The sequence below is a fragment of the Anomaloglossus baeobatrachus genome, chromosome 6 (assembly GCF_048569485.1).
Source record: "Anomaloglossus baeobatrachus isolate aAnoBae1 chromosome 6, aAnoBae1.hap1, whole genome shotgun sequence".
Classification (NCBI taxonomy): domain Eukaryota; kingdom Metazoa; phylum Chordata; class Amphibia; order Anura; family Aromobatidae; genus Anomaloglossus; species Anomaloglossus baeobatrachus.
In genome coordinates, this window is record NC_134358.1 from 512,268,870 (window position 1) to 512,286,067 (window position 17,198).

A 17,198-nucleotide genomic window follows, 5' to 3' on the forward strand; every position below is an offset into this window, starting at 1 on the left:
GGACGGAAACAGTCAAGAGGATGGGAGACCACTGACAGCCGTAAGTCATGACAATGTCCAAAAACTGTTAGCTGTGTCTCTGAGTTATTGCTAATTTTTCCAGGACTTTAATATTGATGCCATTGACCATCAATACCAGATGGATGTAGGTCCAGCTCCTGGCATTTTCATGGATCAGCTGATGTAATATGCCCCAGTGCCCAAGAAGTAGGGTAGCTCTATTCATTGTGTAGTGGCCTTCTATAGTATTGGATGTTCTCCTTCAAAGAAATGAATAGGAAAGTGTCACAATGTGACTACAGGATAGCGAGGACCAGGGGTATCCTATGCTGTCTCTCATGATAGGAGACCCTAGACTATCCCTAACCTCAAAGAAATGCAAGAAGGATCCAGCAACCCAAAACGATAAAAAAATTCCAAGACTTTATTTCACATTTTAAAATTCCATGGTTAAGACTCCATTAAAAGGGAAACTGATGACGCATTTTGGATCCAACAGATCCTTACTTATATCTCAACCTCAGGGTTACCCCTAATGGTGGAGATGCCTGAGTCCCATGCCTGGTTATTCTCCTGACCAGATCTAATCTGTTACCCTCACAGAGAAGGAAGGGGCACGAGTGTGATGGTAAGACAGATTAAGACAGAAAGGGAAAAATCAAAACTCAGACAGACTGAAAACTCACTCAGGAATAAACAGTAATAGACTAATGAGTAAAACAAGAGCAGGAAGGCAGCAACAATAAGACAACAAGGGTAAACACTAGTGATGAGCGAGTACTAAAAAGCTCGGGTGCTCGAAGCTCGGGCCGAGCCTCCCAAGATACTCGTGTACTCGGCCCGAGCAACGAGCCCAATGTTATCCTATGGGAGACCCGAGTATTTTTGTGAAATGACCCCCGGCAGCATGTAGAAACCCTAAAAATGGCACAAAAGTCTCAGAAGAGTGCTCAAATGACATGGCAACAGCATGGGGAAGACCCCTTGAAGCATTTATCACTCAAAAGTCACAGCTGTGAACAATTTTGTCCGCGTTTTACGCCATTTTTACGGACTCACCAGAAAACCTTCCAAAATGACACCAAAATGAATTTTCATGGCGGAAATGTTAAGGGCACATACCCAATAGTGAGATAGAGCTAATGTATGTTACTTTTTGAGATCAATACATGAAAGATTTTACGTAAAACATTGTGTGGCACTCCGATGTCCCTGAGAAGAGACGTACATAAAGGCCTCTGAGTCTAATGTGCCCATTTTGAGGAACTGAGTCTTTGTAGTATTTTCCTTTGCCAGGGCAGTCCAAAATTTTGAGGTTCACCAATGACCCTGCATACAGACGTGCATGAGGGCCTGTAAACCTGAAGTGCCCATTGAAAGGAAGTGGGTCTTTTGTAGTATAGCCCTTAGGCAGGGCAGCCAAAAATTGGGAGGCTCCACGTTGTCCCTGGATAGAGACGTGCATGAGGGCCTGTAAACCTGAAGTGCCCATTGGAAGGAAGTGGGTCTTTTGTAGTATAGCCCTTAGGCAGGGCAGCCAAAAATTGGGAGGCTCCACGTTGTCCCTGGATAGAGACGTGCATGAGGGCCTGTAAACCTGAAGTGCCCATTGGAAGGAAGTGGGTCTTTTGTAGTATAGCCCTTAGGCAGGGCAGCCAAAAATTGGGAGGCTCCACGTTGTCCCTGGATAGAGACGTGCATGAGGGCCTGTAAACCTGAAGTGCCCATTGGAAGGAAGTGGGTCTTTTGTAGTATAGCCCTTTGGCAGGGCAGCCAAAAATTGGGAGGCTCCACGTTGTCCCTGCATAGAGACGTGCATGAGGGCCTCAAAACATTGTTCCCATTGCAAAGGAGCGGGTCTCCTGTCGTTGTAATGTCCATTCTGCAAAGAATGGGCGAAAAAATTTACCACTGGGGGTATACCTGAAACAAAGGCCTAACTCTTGTAACGGTCATCATGGTGGCGCATGAGGAGAAGGAGGAGCAGTCCAGCGATTATCCAAAGTCCAGAAGTCTGTACCCATGGGTGACTGTAGGTACATGGCAAATTCCCGTTACAAACTTTAAATTCCGCTCTCATTTGCTGGTGGTGTGGTGAAGTCTGGCCCAATCCAACCCTTGTTCATCTTGATCAGAGTCAGCCTGTCAGCATTTTCAGTTGACAGGCGGGTGCGTTTATCTGTAATGATTCCACCTGCGGCACTAAAAACACGCTCTGACAAAACGCTAGCGGCAGGGCAGGCCAGGACTTCCAAGGCGTAGAGAGCCAATTCATGCCACGTGTCCACCTTGGATACCCAATAATTGTAAGGCACAGAGGAATGTCGGAGTACAGTTGTTCGATCTGCAAGGTACTCCTTGAGCATCCGGGCAAACTTAGGATTTCTTGTGGCACTACCCCGCACCTCAGGGGCTGTGGTACGTGAGGGGCTGAGAAAACTGTCCCACATCTTAAAGACTGTTCCCCTACCTCTGGCGGATTGGACTTGTGCCTCTCTCGGCTGTACGCCTTGGTTGTCCACTGATTCCTGACCTATGCCGCTAGCGTTTTGTGAGGGGAATGCTTTGCCTACTTCCGTGACTATGGCCTTCCGGAACTGCTGCATTTTGGTTGACCTCTCCGCCTCGGGAATAAGAGACATAAAGTTCTCCTTGTAGCGTGGGTCTAACAGTGTTACCAACCAGTAATGATTGTCGGCCAAGATGTTCTTAACGCGAGGGTCACGAGACAGGCAGCTTACCATAAAGTCAGCCATGTGCGCCAGACTCTTAACAGCCAGGAATTCAGTAGCCTGACCAACACGTTGACTGAACATGCTGTCCTCCTCCTCCTCCTCCTCCTCCTCATCTACCCTGTCCTCTGGCCAGCCACGCTGAACCGAGGATATGACTGGTGTGCATGTCATATCCTCAATTTGGCCGGAGATTTGCTCCATGTCTTCATCCTCCTCCTCGTCATAGTCCTCCACTGCACGTTGTGATGAGATGAGGCTGGGCTGTGTGTTATCACCCACACCCACTACTGTTTCTTGCTGCAACTCATCGCGCTCTGCCTGCAATACATGATGTTTGGTTTTGAGCAGAGACCGTTTTAGAAGGCAGAGTAGCGGTATGGTGACGCTAATAATGGCGTCATCACCACTCACCATCTTGGTGGAGTCCTCAAAGTTTTGGAGGATGGTACATAGGTCGGACATCCATCTCCACTCCTCAGGTGTTATGTGTGGAGTTTGACCCATTTCCCGACGGCTTAGGTGATGCAGGTACTCAACAACTGCCCTCTTCTGCTCACATATCCTGACCAACATGTGCAGAGTTGAATTCCAACGCGTGGGGACATCACACACCAGTCTGTGAGCCGGAAGATGCAAACTGCGCTGAAAGCCGGCAAGGCCGGCTGAAGCAGTAGGTGACTTTCTAAAATGTGCAGACAGGCGGCGAACTTTTACCAGCAGATCAGACAGCTCTGGGTATGACTTTAGAAACCGCTGAACCACGAGGTTGAGCACATGGGCCACGCATGGAACATGTGTCAGCTGGCCTCGCCTCAAAGCCGCCACCAGGTTCCGGCCATTGTCACACACGACCTTTCCTGGCTTTAGGTTCAGAGGTGTGAGCCAGTGATCTGCCTGCTGTTTCAGAGCTGTCCACAGCTCTTCTGCATTGTGGGGTTTGTCACCTATGCAGATTAGCTTCAGCACAGCCTGTTGCCGCTTCGCCGAGGCAGTGCTGCAGTGCTTCCAGCTTGGGACTGGTGTGGATGGTACAGTGGATGAGGATGCGCAGGAGGAGGAGGAGGCTGAAGAGCATGACATTCCGGAGCTGTAGAGTGTGGGTGAAACACTGACTGAGGTAGGGCCTGCAAACCTTGGTGTGGGAAGGACGTGTTCCGTCCCTCGCTCAGACTGGGTCCCAGCTTCCACAATATTAACCCAGTGTGCCGTCAACGAGATGTAGCGGCCTTGCCCACAAGCACTTGTCCACGTGTCTGTGGTTAGGTGGACTTTGGGTGAAACAGCGTTGTTCAGGGCACGTTTGATGTTTTGTGACACGTGGTTATGCAACGCGGGGACGGCACACCGGGAGAAATAGTGGCGGCTGGGGACCGAGTAACGTGGGACAGCTGCCACCATCAGGTCACGGAATGCTTCTGTCTCCACCAGCCTAAAAGGCAACATTTCCAGCGCAAGCAGTCGCGAAATGTTAGCATTTAGAACTGTGGCATGTGGCGTGTTGGCAGTGTATTTGCGCCTGCGTTCAAAGGTTTGCTGAATGGATAACTGAACGCTGCGCTGGGACAAGGACGTGCTTGATGATGGTGTTATTTCTGCGTAGGCAACTGCAGGTGCAGGACCGGAGGAGGCTTGTTCGCAGGCAGCATGGACAGGGGATTGGCTCGCATGCACAACCAGCGAAGACGTAGTAGTGACATTAGCAAGCACTGCTCCTCGACTCTGTTGTACTTCCCACAAAGTCGGGTGCTTGGCTGACATGTGCCTGATCATGCTGGTGGTGGTCAGGCTGCTAGTTTTGGTACCCCTGCTGATGCTGGCACGGCAGGTGTTGCAAATTGCCTTTTTAGAATCATCTGGATCCAACTTAAAAAACTGCCAGACTCGGGAAGACCTAACATTTGTACAGGCACCTTGTGTCGTGTTGTTGTTCCGGGGAACGGTTGCCTGACTTCTGCCTGGAGCCACCACCCTGCTTCTTACTGCCTGTTGGGATGCTACGCCTCCCTCCCCCTGTGCACTGCTGTCCTCGCTCTGCATATCCTCCTGCCAGGTTGGGTCAGTTACTGGATCATCCACCACGTCGTCTTCCTCTTCCGCACCCTGCTCCTCCTCCTGACTTCCTGACAATTGTGTCTCATCATCGTCCACCCCTTGTTGAGACACGTTGCCAACTTCGTGAGAACGTGGCTGCTCAAATATTTGGCCATCTGTACATACGATCTCCTCATGACCCACTTCAACATGAGCTGGCGAGAGGCCAGAATGTGCGAATGGAAACGTGAACAGCTCTTCCGAGTGTCCAAGTGTGGGATCATTAATGTCCGAGGACGTGTACTCAGCCTTGTGGTAGGAAGGAGGATCAGGTTCTGAAATGTGCGGTGCAGTATCACGGCTACTGACACTTGACCGTGTGGAAGACAGAGTGTTTGTGGTGGTGCCAATCTGACTGGAAGCATTATCCGCTATCCAACTAACAACCTGTTGACACTGGTCTTGGTTCAAGAGCGGTGTACTGCTGCGGTCCCCAAGAATTTGGGACAGGACGTGCGAGCGACTAGATGTGGCCCTTTGTTGTGGAAAAATTAGAGCTTGCCCACGACCTCGGCCTCTGCCTGCACCACCATCACGTCCACTTCCTTGTTCCTTGCCAACGCCCTTGCGCATTTTCCAATGCTGTGCTGACGTGTATTCACTAGTAGAGTTGAGCGCGGTTCGTGGTTCGTGGTTCTCCAGTTCTAGGCTCGAGTGATTTTTGGGCTGTTCGAGATCGAACTAGAACTCGAGCTTTTTGCTAAAAGCTCGATAGTTCTAGATACGTTCGAGAACGGTTCTAGCAGCAAAAAGCAGGGCTTTTTACAGCTACAGTGAGCAGGAGCCATCGCTGGCAGCCTGCCACAAGCTGGTAACCAAGATAAACATCGGGTATCCAAGCAAAGCGCTTTGGTTAGTAACCCGATGTTTATCTTAGTTACGTGCAGGAAGCCCACACTTTCCCGCTCAGCTCGCTCCACCCCCTCCTGCCCGCGGCATGTACACATACATACACATACACAAACACACACACACACACACACATCCACCACCCCCCCCCCCCCCGCCCGCCCGCCCGCTCGCTCGCTCGCTCGGCTTACCTGCGGTGATGAAGTCCCGCCATCCCGACCTCAGCGCTGTCACTGTCCTCCATGGCCGCCGCTTGTCACATCACCTATCGCTTCCGACCCGAGACTGACACTGGCGGTGACGTCACGGACCTCTCGCGATACTTGATGTGAAGGCGCCGGTCATTGACCTCAGTGACAGGGGCTGTCAGTGTGCTGGAGATCAGCGCAGGTAATGTACCTCACTGACAGCAGCACTTGTCACCCCCCTGCAGTGACCTGGGCTGACCCATTGATGTTAGCTCAGGTCACTGCACTGCTCTCCCAGCCAATGGGGAACATCCTGCTCTTCATTGACTGGGACAGTGTGCATCGTCATGGCAACCCCTTGGATTACACCAGACCTGGATTTGTTTTTCAATCTAATAAATTGGTTAAAGAGGGAATGTTTTGGGGAGTGTTTTTTCAAATAAAAATGTGTTTGTCGTGTATTTTTTTTTTATTACTGACTGGGTTGGTGATGTCGGGTATCTGATAGACGCCTGACCTCACCAACCCCAGGGCTTGATGCCAGGTGACATTACACATCTGGTATTAACCCCAAATATTACCCCGTTTGCCACCGCACCAGGGCGCACGATGAGCTGGGGCGAAGCACCAGGATTGGCGCATCTAATGGATGCGCCACTTCTGGGGCGGCTGCGGCCTGCTATTTTTAGGCTGGGGAGATTCCAATAACCATGGACCTCCCTAGTCTGAGAATATCAGGCCCCAGCTGTCTGCTTTACCTTGGCTGGTGATCCAATTTTGGGGGACCCCTACGTGTTTTTTTTTTTAATTATTTATTTAATTTAAAATAACAGCGTGGGGTGCCCTCAGTTTTGGATTACCAGCCAAGGTGAGGTTGCCAGCTGTGGTCTGCAGGCTGCAGCCGTCTGCTTTACCCTAGCTGGCTACAAAACTAGGGGGAACCCTATGTCATTTTTTTTTCATTTTTTTGGCTAAATACAAAGCTAAGCACCCCTTACTGCCACATGAAAGGTACCAAAGGGTGTTCCACTTTTTCTCCATTTTTTTCTCCACTTTCTCTCCACTTTTTCTCCACTTTTTCTCCATTTTTTTCTCCACTTATTCTCCACTTTTTCTCCTCTTATTCTCCACTTTTTCTCCACTTTTTCTCCACTTTTTCTCCTCTTATTCTCCACTTTTTCTCCACTTTTTCTCCACTTTTTCTCCATTTTTTTCTCCACTTTCTCCACTTTTTCTCCACTTTTTTCTCCACTTTTTCTCCTCTTATGCTCCACTTTTTCTCCTCTTAATCTCCACTTTTTCTCCACTTTTTCTCCACTTTTTCTCCACTTTTTTCTCCACTTTTTCTCATCTTATGCTCCACTTTTTCTCCACTTTTTCTCCACTTTTTCTCCACTTTTTCTCCACTTTTTCTCCTCTTAATCTCCACTTTTTCTCCTCTTATGCTCCACTTTTTCTCCACTTTTTCTCCACTTTTTCTCCACGTTTTCTCCACTTTTTTCTCCACTTTTTCTCCTCTTATGCTCCACTTTTTCTCCACTTTTTCTCCACTTTTTCTCCACTTTTTCTCCACGTTTTCTCCACGTTTTCTCCACTTTTTTCTCCATTTTTTCTCCTCTTATGCTCCACTTTTTCTCCACTTTTTCTCCACTTTTTCTCCTCTTAATCTCCACTTTTTCTCCACTTTTTCTCCACTTTTTCTTCACTTTTTCTCCACTTTTTCTCCACTTTTTTCTCCACTTTTTCTCCACTTTTTCTCCTCTTATGCTCCACTTTTTCTCCACTTTTTCTCCACTTTTTCTCCACTTTTTCTCCTCTTATGCTCCACTTTTTCTCCACTTTTTCTCCACTTTTTCTCCTCTTATGCTCCACTTTTTCTCCACTTTTTCTCCACTTTTTTCTCCACTTTTTCTCCTCTTATGCTCCACTTTTTCTCCACTTTTTCTCCACTTTTTCTCCACTTTTTCTCCTCTTATGCTCCACTTTTTCTCCACTTTTTCTCCACTTTTTCTCCATTTTTTTCTCCACTTATTCTCCACTTTTTCTCCTCTTATTCTCCACTTTTTCTCCACTTTTTCTCCACTTTTTCTCCACTTTTTCTCCACTTTTTCTCCTCTTATTCTCCACTTTTTCTCCACTTTTTCTCCACTTTTTCTCCATTTTTTTCTCCACTTTCTCCACTTTTTCTCCACTTTTTTCTCCACTTTTTCTCCTCTTATGCTCCACTTTTTCTCCTCTTAATCTCCACTTTTTCTCCACTTTTTCTCCACTTTTTCTCCACTTTTTTCTCCACTTTTTCTCCACTTTTTCTCCACTTTTTCTCCACTTTTTCTCCACTTTTTCTCCACTTTTTCTCCTCTTAATCTCCACTTTTTCTCCTCTTATGCTCCACTTTTTCTCCACTTTTTCTCCACTTTTTCTCCACTTTTTCTCCACTTTTTTCTCCACTTTTTCTCCACTTTTTCTCCTCTTATGCTCCACTTTTTCTCCACTTTTTCTCCACTTTTTCTCCACTTTTTCTCCTCTTATGCTCCACTTTTTCTCCACTTTTTCTCCACTTTTTCTCCTCTTATGCTCCACTTTTTCTCCACTTTTTCTCCACTTTTTTCTCCACTTTTTCTCCTCTTATGCTCCACTTTTTCTCCACTTTTTCTCCACTTTTTCTCCACTTTTTCTCCTCTTATGCTCCACTTTTTCTCCACTTTTTCTCCACTTTTTCTCCATTTTTTTCTCCACTTATTCTCCACTTTTTCTCCTCTTATTCTCCACTTTTTCTCCACTTTTTCTCCACTTTTTCTCCTCTTATTCTCCACTTTTTCTCCACTTTTTCTCCATTTTTTTCTCCACTTTCTCCACTTTTTCTCCACTTTTTTCTCCACTTTTTCTCCTCTTATGCTCCACTTTTTCTCCTCTTAATCTCCACTTTTTCTCCACTTTTTCTCCACTTTTTTCTCCACTTTTTCTCCTCTTATGCTCCACTTTTTCTCCACTTTTTCTCCACTTTTTCTCCACTTTTTCTCCACTTTTTCTCCTCTTAATCTCCACTTTTTCTCCTCTTATGCTCCACTTTTTCTCCTCTTAATCTCCACTTTTTCTCCACTTTTTCTCCACTTTTTCTCCACTTTTTTCTCCACTTTTTCTCCTCTTATGCTCCACTTTTTCTCCACTTTTTCTCCACTTTTTCTCCACTTTTTCTCCACTTTTTCTCCACTTTTTCTCCACTTTTTTCTCCACTTTTTCTCCACTTTTTCTCCTCTTATGCTCCACTTTTTCTCCACTTTTTCTCCACTTTTTCTCCACTTTTTCTCCTCTTATGCTCCACTTTTTCTCCACTTTTTCTCCACTTTTTCTCCTCTTATGCTCCACTTTTTCTCCACTTTTTCTCCACTTTTTTCTCCACTTTTTCTCCTCTTATGCTCCACTTTTTCTCCACTTTTTCTCCACTTTTTCTCCTCTTATGCTCCACTTTTTCTCCACTTTTTCTCCACTTTTTCTCCATTTTTTTCTCCACTTATTCTCCACTTTTTCTCCTCTTATTCTCCACTTTTTCTCCACTTTTTCTCCACTTTTTCTCCTCTTATTCTCCACTTTTTCTCCACTTTTTCTCCACTTTTTCTCCATTTTTTTCTCCACTTTCTCCACTTTTTCTCCACTTTTTTCTCCACTTTTTCTCCTCTTATGCTCCACTTTTTCTCCTCTTAATCTCCACTTTTTCTCCACTTTTTCTCCACTTTTTCTCCACTTTTTCTCCACTTTTTCTCCACTTTTTCTCCACTTTTTCTCCACTTTTTCTCCTCTTAATCTCCACTTTTTCTCCTCTTATGCTCCACTTTTTCTCCACTTTTTCTCCACTTTTTCTCCACTTTTTCTCCACTTTTTTCTCCACTTTTTTCTCCACTTTTTCTCCACTTTTTCTCCTCTTATTCTCCACTTTTTCTCCACTTTTTCTCCATTTTTTTCTCCACTTTCTCCACTTTTTCTCCACTTTTTTCTCCACTTTTTCTCCTCTTATGCTCCACTTTTTCTCCTCTTAATCTCCACTTTTTCTCCACTTTTTCTCCACTTTTTCTCCACTTTTTTCTCCACTTTTTCTCCTCTTATGCTCCACTTTTTCTCCACTTTTTCTCCACTTTTTCTCCACTTTTTCTCCACTTTTTCTCCTCTTAATCTCCACTTTTTCTCCTCTTATGCTCCACTTTTTCTCCTCTTAATCTCCACTTTTTCTCCACTTTTTCTCCACTTTTTCTCCACTTTTTTCTCCACTTTTTCTCCTCTTATGCTCCACTTTTTCTCCACTTTTTCTCCACTTTTTCTCCACTTTTTCTCCACTTTTTCTCCACTTTTTCTCCACTTTTTTCTCCACTTTTTCTCCACTTTTTCTCCTCTTATGCTCCACTTTTTCTCCACTTTTTCTCCACTTTTTCTCCACTTTTTCTCCTCTTATGCTCCACTTTTTCTCCACTTTTTCTCCACTTTTTCTCCTCTTATGCTCCACTTTTTCTCCACTTTTTCTCCACTTTTTTCTCCACTTTTTCTCCTCTTATGCTCCACTTTTTCTCCACTTTTTCTCCACTTTTTCTCCACTTTTTCTCCTCTTATGCTCCACTTTTTCTCCACTTTTTCTCCATTTTTTTCTCCACTTATTCTCCACTTTTTCTCCTCTTATTCTCCACTTTTTCTCCACTTTTTCTCCACTTTTTCTCCACTTTTTCTCCACTTTTTCTCCACTTTTTCTCCTCTTAATCTCCACTTTTTCTCCTCTTATGCTCCACTTTTTCTCCACTTTTTCTCCACTTTTTCTCCACTTTTTCTCCACTTTTTTCTCCACTTTTTCTCCACTTTTTCTCCTCTTATGCTCCACTTTTTCTCCACTTTTTCTCCACTTTTTCTCCACTTTTTCTCCTCTTATGCTCCACTTTTTCTCCACTTTTTCTCCACTTTTTCTCCTCTTATGCTCCACTTTTTCTCCACTTTTTCTCCACTTTTTTCTCCACTTTTTCTCCTCTTATGCTCCACTTTTTCTCCACTTTTTCTCCACTTTTTCTCCACTTTTTCTCCTCTTATGCTCCACTTTTTCTCCACTTTTTCTCCACTTTTTCTCCATTTTTTTCTCCACTTATTCTCCACTTTTTCTCCTCTTATTCTCCACTTTTTCTCCACTTTTTCTCCACTTTTTCTCCTCTTATTCTCCACTTTTTCTCCACTTTTTCTCCATTTTTTTCTCCACTTTCTCCACTTTTTCTCCACTTTTTTCTCCACTTTTTCTCCTCTTATGCTCCACTTTTTCTCCTCTTAATCTCCACTTTTTCTCCACTTTTTCTCCACTTTTTTCTCCACTTTTTCTCCTCTTATGCTCCACTTTTTCTCCACTTTTTCTCCACTTTTTCTCCACTTTTTCTCCACTTTTTCTCCTCTTAATCTCCACTTTTTCTCCTCTTATGCTCCACTTTTTCTCCTCTTAATCTCCACTTTTTCTCCACTTTTTCTCCACTTTTTCTCCACTTTTTTCTCCACTTTTTCTCCTCTTATGCTCCACTTTTTCTCCACTTTTTCTCCACTTTTTCTCCACTTTTTCTCCACTTTTTCTCCACTTTTTCTCCACTTTTTTCTCCACTTTTTCTCCACTTTTTCTCCTCTTATGCTCCACTTTTTCTCCACTTTTTCTCCACTTTTTCTCCACTTTTTCTCCTCTTATGCTCCACTTTTTCTCCACTTTTTCTCCACTTTTTCTCCTCTTATGCTCCACTTTTTCTCCACTTTTTCTCCACTTTTTTCTCCACTTTTTCTCCTCTTATGCTCCACTTTTTCTCCACTTTTTCTCCACTTTTTCTCCTCTTATGCTCCACTTTTTCTCCACTTTTTCTCCACTTTTTCTCCATTTTTTTCTCCACTTTTTCTCCACTTTTTCTCCACTTTTTCTCCACTTTTTCTCCACTTTTTCTCCTCTTAATCTCCACTTTTTCTCCTCTTATGCTCCACTTTTTCTCCACTTTTTCTCCACTTTTTCTCCACTTTTTCTCCACTTTTTTCTCCACTTTTTTCTCCACTTTTTCTCCACTTTTTCTCCTCTTATTCTCCACTTTTTCTCCACTTTTTCTCCATTTTTTTCTCCACTTTCTCCACTTTTTCTCCACTTTTTTCTCCACTTTTTCTCCTCTTATGCTCCACTTTTTCTCCTCTTAATCTCCACTTTTTCTCCACTTTTTCTCCACTTTTTCTCCACTTTTTTCTCCACTTTTTCTCCTCTTATGCTCCACTTTTTCTCCACTTTTTCTCCACTTTTTCTCCACTTTTTCTCCACTTTTTCTCCTCTTAATCTCCACTTTTTCTCCTCTTATGCTCCACTTTTTCTCCTCTTAATCTCCACTTTTTCTCCACTTTTTCTCCACTTTTTCTCCACTTTTTTCTCCACTTTTTCTCCTCTTATGCTCCACTTTTTCTCCACTTTTTCTCCACTTTTTCTCCACTTTTTCTCCACTTTTTCTCCACTTTTTCTCCACTTTTTTCTCCACTTTTTCTCCACTTTTTCTCCTCTTATGCTCCACTTTTTCTCCACTTTTTCTCCACTTTTTCTCCACTTTTTCTCCTCTTATGCTCCACTTTTTCTCCACTTTTTCTCCACTTTTTCTCCTCTTATGCTCCACTTTTTCTCCACTTTTTCTCCACTTTTTTCTCCACTTTTTCTCCTCTTATGCTCCACTTTTTCTCCACTTTTTCTCCACTTTTTCTCCACTTTTTCTCCTCTTATGCTCCACTTTTTCTCCACTTTTTCTCCACTTTTTCTCCATTTTTTTCTCCACTTATTCTCCACTTTTTCTCCTCTTATTCTCCACTTTTTCTCCACTTTTTCTCCTCTTATTCTCCACTTTTTCTCCATTTTTTCTCCACTTTTTCTCCATTTTTTTCTCCACTTTCTCCACTTTTTCTCCACTTTTTTCTCCACTTTTTCTCCTCTTATGCTCCACTTTTTCTCCTCTTAATCTCCACTTTTTCTCCACTTTTTCTCCACTTTTTCTCCACTTTTTTCTCCACTTTTTCTCCTCTTATGCTCCACTTTTTCTCCACTTTTTCTCCACTTTTTCTCCACTTTTTCTCCACTTTTTCTCCTCTTAATCTCCACTTTTTCTCCTCTTATGCTCCACTTTTTTCTCCACTTTTTCTCCACTTTTTCTCCTCTTATGCTCCACTTTTTCTCCACTTTTTCTCCACTTTTTCTCCACTTTTTCTCCTCTTATGCTCCACTTTTTCTCCACTTTTTCTCCACTTTTTCTCCTCTTATGCTCCACTTTTTCTCCACTTTTTCTCCACTTTTTTCTCCACTTTTTCTCCTCTTATGCTCCACTTTTTCTCCACTTTTTCTCCACTTTTTCTCCACTTTTTCTCCTCTTATGCTCCACTTTTTCTCCACTTTTTCTCCACTTTTTCTCCATTTTTTTCTCCACTTATTCTCCACTTTTTCTCCTCTTATTCTCCACTTTTTCTCCACTTTTTCTCCACTTTTTCTCCTCTTATTCTCCACTTTTTCTCCACTTTTTCTCCACTTTTTCTCCATTTTTTTCTCCACTTTCTCCACTTTTTCTCCACTTTTTTCTCCACTTTTTCTCCTCTTATGCTCCACTTTTTCTCCTCTTAATCTCCACTTTTTCTCCACTTTTTCTCCACTTTTTCTCCACTTTTTTCTCCACTTTTTCTCCTCTTATGCTCCACTTTTTCTCCACTTTTTCTCCACTTTTTCTCCACTTTTTCTCCACTTTTTCTCCTCTTAATCTCCACTTTTTCTCCTTTATGCTCCACTTTTTCTCCACTTTTTCTCCACTTTTTCTCCACTTTTTCTCCACTTTTTCTCCTCTTATGCTCCACTTTTTCTCCACTTTTTCTCCTCTTAATCTCCACTTTTTCTCCTCTTATGCTCCACTTTTTCTCCACTTTTTCTCCATTTTTTCTCCTCTTATGCTCCACTTTTTCTCCACTTTTTCTCCACTTTTTCTCCTCTTATGCTCCACTTTTTCTCCACTTTTTCTCCACTTTTTTCTCCACTTTTTCTCCTCTTATGCTCCACTTTTTCTCCACTTTTTCTCCACTTTTTCTCCACTTATGCTCCACTTTTTCTCCACTTTTTCTCCACTTTTTTCTCCACTTTTTCTCCTCTTAATCTCCACTTTTTCTCCACTTTTTCTCCACTTTTTCTCCACTTTTTCTCCACTTTTTCTCCACTTTTTTCTCCACTTTTTCTCCACTTTTTCTCCTCTTATGTTCCACTTATTCTCCACTTTTTCTCCTCTTATGTTCCACTTATTCTCCACTTTTTCTCCACTTTTTCTCTACTTTTTCTATGGTCGGTCTACCCATTAGCTCTGCCATGCATAGTGTAGCTCTACACCTACTGCACATGTTACTTTATGATTGACATCTCTTTCGTACCAGAGCTGTCTAAGTCTACTCTGACCCCATATTTGTCATTACTATATTGTCCTTGTACTGTATTATGACATTTGTATCATGTGTTTCATTTCTTGCTGTGTTGCAATTTTTTTGCTGCATCCCAATTGTACCTCTACATTGTTTGAGTTTATGTTATTGTTCTCTCACTCTTATGTGATACTGATTATTGTCATTTTTCATGATTACATGCAGATAAGTCCAATCTGACGAAGGCTCAGGCCGAAACGTCATTTGTAACTTGTTTTGGACAAAAACATATATGCTTATGAAAAAAAAATTTTCTTAATACGGACCAATAAAGAGTGATTTTGCATTACTATCCGTTGTGACTTACTGACTTAGTCTGGGAGATATAGAGTGCCGAGGTTACTCACTAATTTTATCTATTATTACCTCTGAGCACCTATATACCAGTGAGCAGAGCTTCCTCTACAGTAGTTCTCCTGATTAGGCATGCCCTTACCTCATGAGCAGGGCATTGCAGCTTTGGTAGCAACCATTACGACATGGACTCTGCTGCTGTGGACCCGGGGAGAGTGAGTGCAGATTCATTGCACCCACACTCCTCACATGAAGGGTCCGGACTCCTAGAAAATGGGGGATACGTTCCCTGAGTGTCTCCCCCCCATATTCTAGACGGTCCAGAGTCGTCGTGGGACCCCTTTATTTTTTTTCTTACAATAAATTGGTGAAAGAGGAAATGTTTTGGGGACTGTTTTTTCAAATAAATTTCTTTTGTCGATTTTTTGTTTTTGTTAGTACTGACAGTTTATGATGTTGGGTATCTAATAGACGCCATGACATCACAAACTGCTGGGCTTGATCTCAGGTGACTTTACAGCTAGTATCAACCCGATTTATTACCCCGTTTGCCACTGCACCAGGGCACGGGATGAGCTGGGGTGAAGCGCCAGGATTGGCGCATCTAGTGGATGCGCCACGTCTGGGGTGCCTGCGGCCTGCTATTTTTAGGCTGTGAAGGCCCAATAACTATGGACCTTCCCACCCTGAGAATACCAGACCACAGCTGTCCGCTTTACCTTGGCTGGTGATCCAATTTGGGGGGTCCCCTACTTTTATTGTGTAATTATTAATATTTATAAAATAATTATAAAAAAGAGCCTGAGGGGACCTCCACATTGGATCCCCAACCACGGTAAAGCTGCCAGCTGTGGTTTTCAGGCTACAGCCGTCTGCTTTACCCTAGCTGGCTATCAAAAATGGGGGGACCCAACGTAATTTTTTTTTTTTAACTATTTTTTAAATAGAAAAAATTAATGGGCTTCCCTGTATTTTGATTGCCAACCAAGGTAACGGCAGGCAGATGGGGGTGGCAACCCATAGCTGTCTGCTTTATCTGCGCTGAGAATCAAAAATACCGCGGAGCGCTACGTCATTTTTTTAAAGATTTATTTTTACAGCACTGTGATGTCCAGCAATCAAAATACAGGGAAGCCCATTTTATTTTTAGTTATTTAAATAAATAATTAAAAAAAATATATGTTAGCTCCCACTGCATTTTTTGTATTGCTAGCTAAGGGTAATCCAAGCAGCTACTGGCTGCTAACCCCCACTGCTTGGTGTTACCTTCACTGGCAATGGAAAATCCAGGGAAGCATTTTTTTTTTTTTTTGCCAAAAAGCTACAAAAAAAGGACGTGAGCTTCGCCATATTTTTGTATGCTAGCCAGGTATAGCAGGCAGGTGCTGGAAGAGTTGGATACAGCGCCAGAAGATGGCGCTTCTATGAAAATGCCATTTTCTGAGGTGGCTGCAGACTGCAATTCGCAGCAGTGGGGCCCAGAAAGCTCAGGCCAACCGGTGGTGCGGATTCCAATCCCAGCTGCCTAGTTGTACCTGGCTGGACACAAAAATGGGGCAAAGCCTACGTCATTTGTTTTCTAATTATTTCATGAAATTCATGAAATAATAAAAAAGGGCTTCCCTTTATTTTTGGTTCCCAGCCGGGTACAAATAGGCAACTGGGGGTTGGGGGCAGCCGTACCTGCCTGCTGTACCTGGCTAGCATACAAAAATATGGCGAAGCCACATAATTTTTTCAGGGGGCAAAAAACTTCTGCATACAGTCCTGGATGGAGTATGCTGAGCCTTGTAGTTCTGCAGCTGCTGTCTGTCTGTATGGAGAAGAGCAGACAGCAGCTGCAGAACTACAAGGCTCAGCATACTCCATCCAGGACTGTATGCAGAAGTTTTTTGCCCACCAAAAAAATGACGTGGGCTTCGCCATATTTTTGTATTCTAGCCAGGTACAGCTGGCAGCCACGGGCTGCCTCCAACCCCCAGTTGCCTATTTGTACCCGGCTGGGAACCAAAAATATAGGGAAGCCCGTTTTTTTTAATTATTTCACTTATTTCATGAAATAATTAAAAAACAAATGACGTGGGCTTCGCCCTATTTTTGTGTCCAGCCGGGTACAACTAGGCAGCTGGGGATTGGAATCCGCAGCACAGGTTAGCCCGAGGTTTGTGGGCGCCTCTGCTGCGGATTTCAGTCCGCAGCCGTCCCAGAAAATGGCGCTCTCATAGAAGCGCCATCATCTGGCGCTGTATCCAACTCTTCCAACAGCCCTGGAGCCGGGTGGCTTGTTGGGTAATCATGAGTTAATACTGGCTTTGTTTTACCAGCCAGTATTAAGCCAGAGATTCTTAATGTCAGGCACGTTTGACCCGGCCATTAAGAATCTCCAATAAAGGGTTAAAAAAAGACACCACACAGAGAAAAAATACTTTAATAGAAATAAATACACAGACACATTAGAGACTCCATCTTTATTACCCCTGTCAGCCCTCCACGATCCTGCTCTTCTGTCTTCTTTCTTTCTAGTGTAGTAGTAGTGACGATTGTAGTGAGGGGCATCACTTGGGGCTGGGGA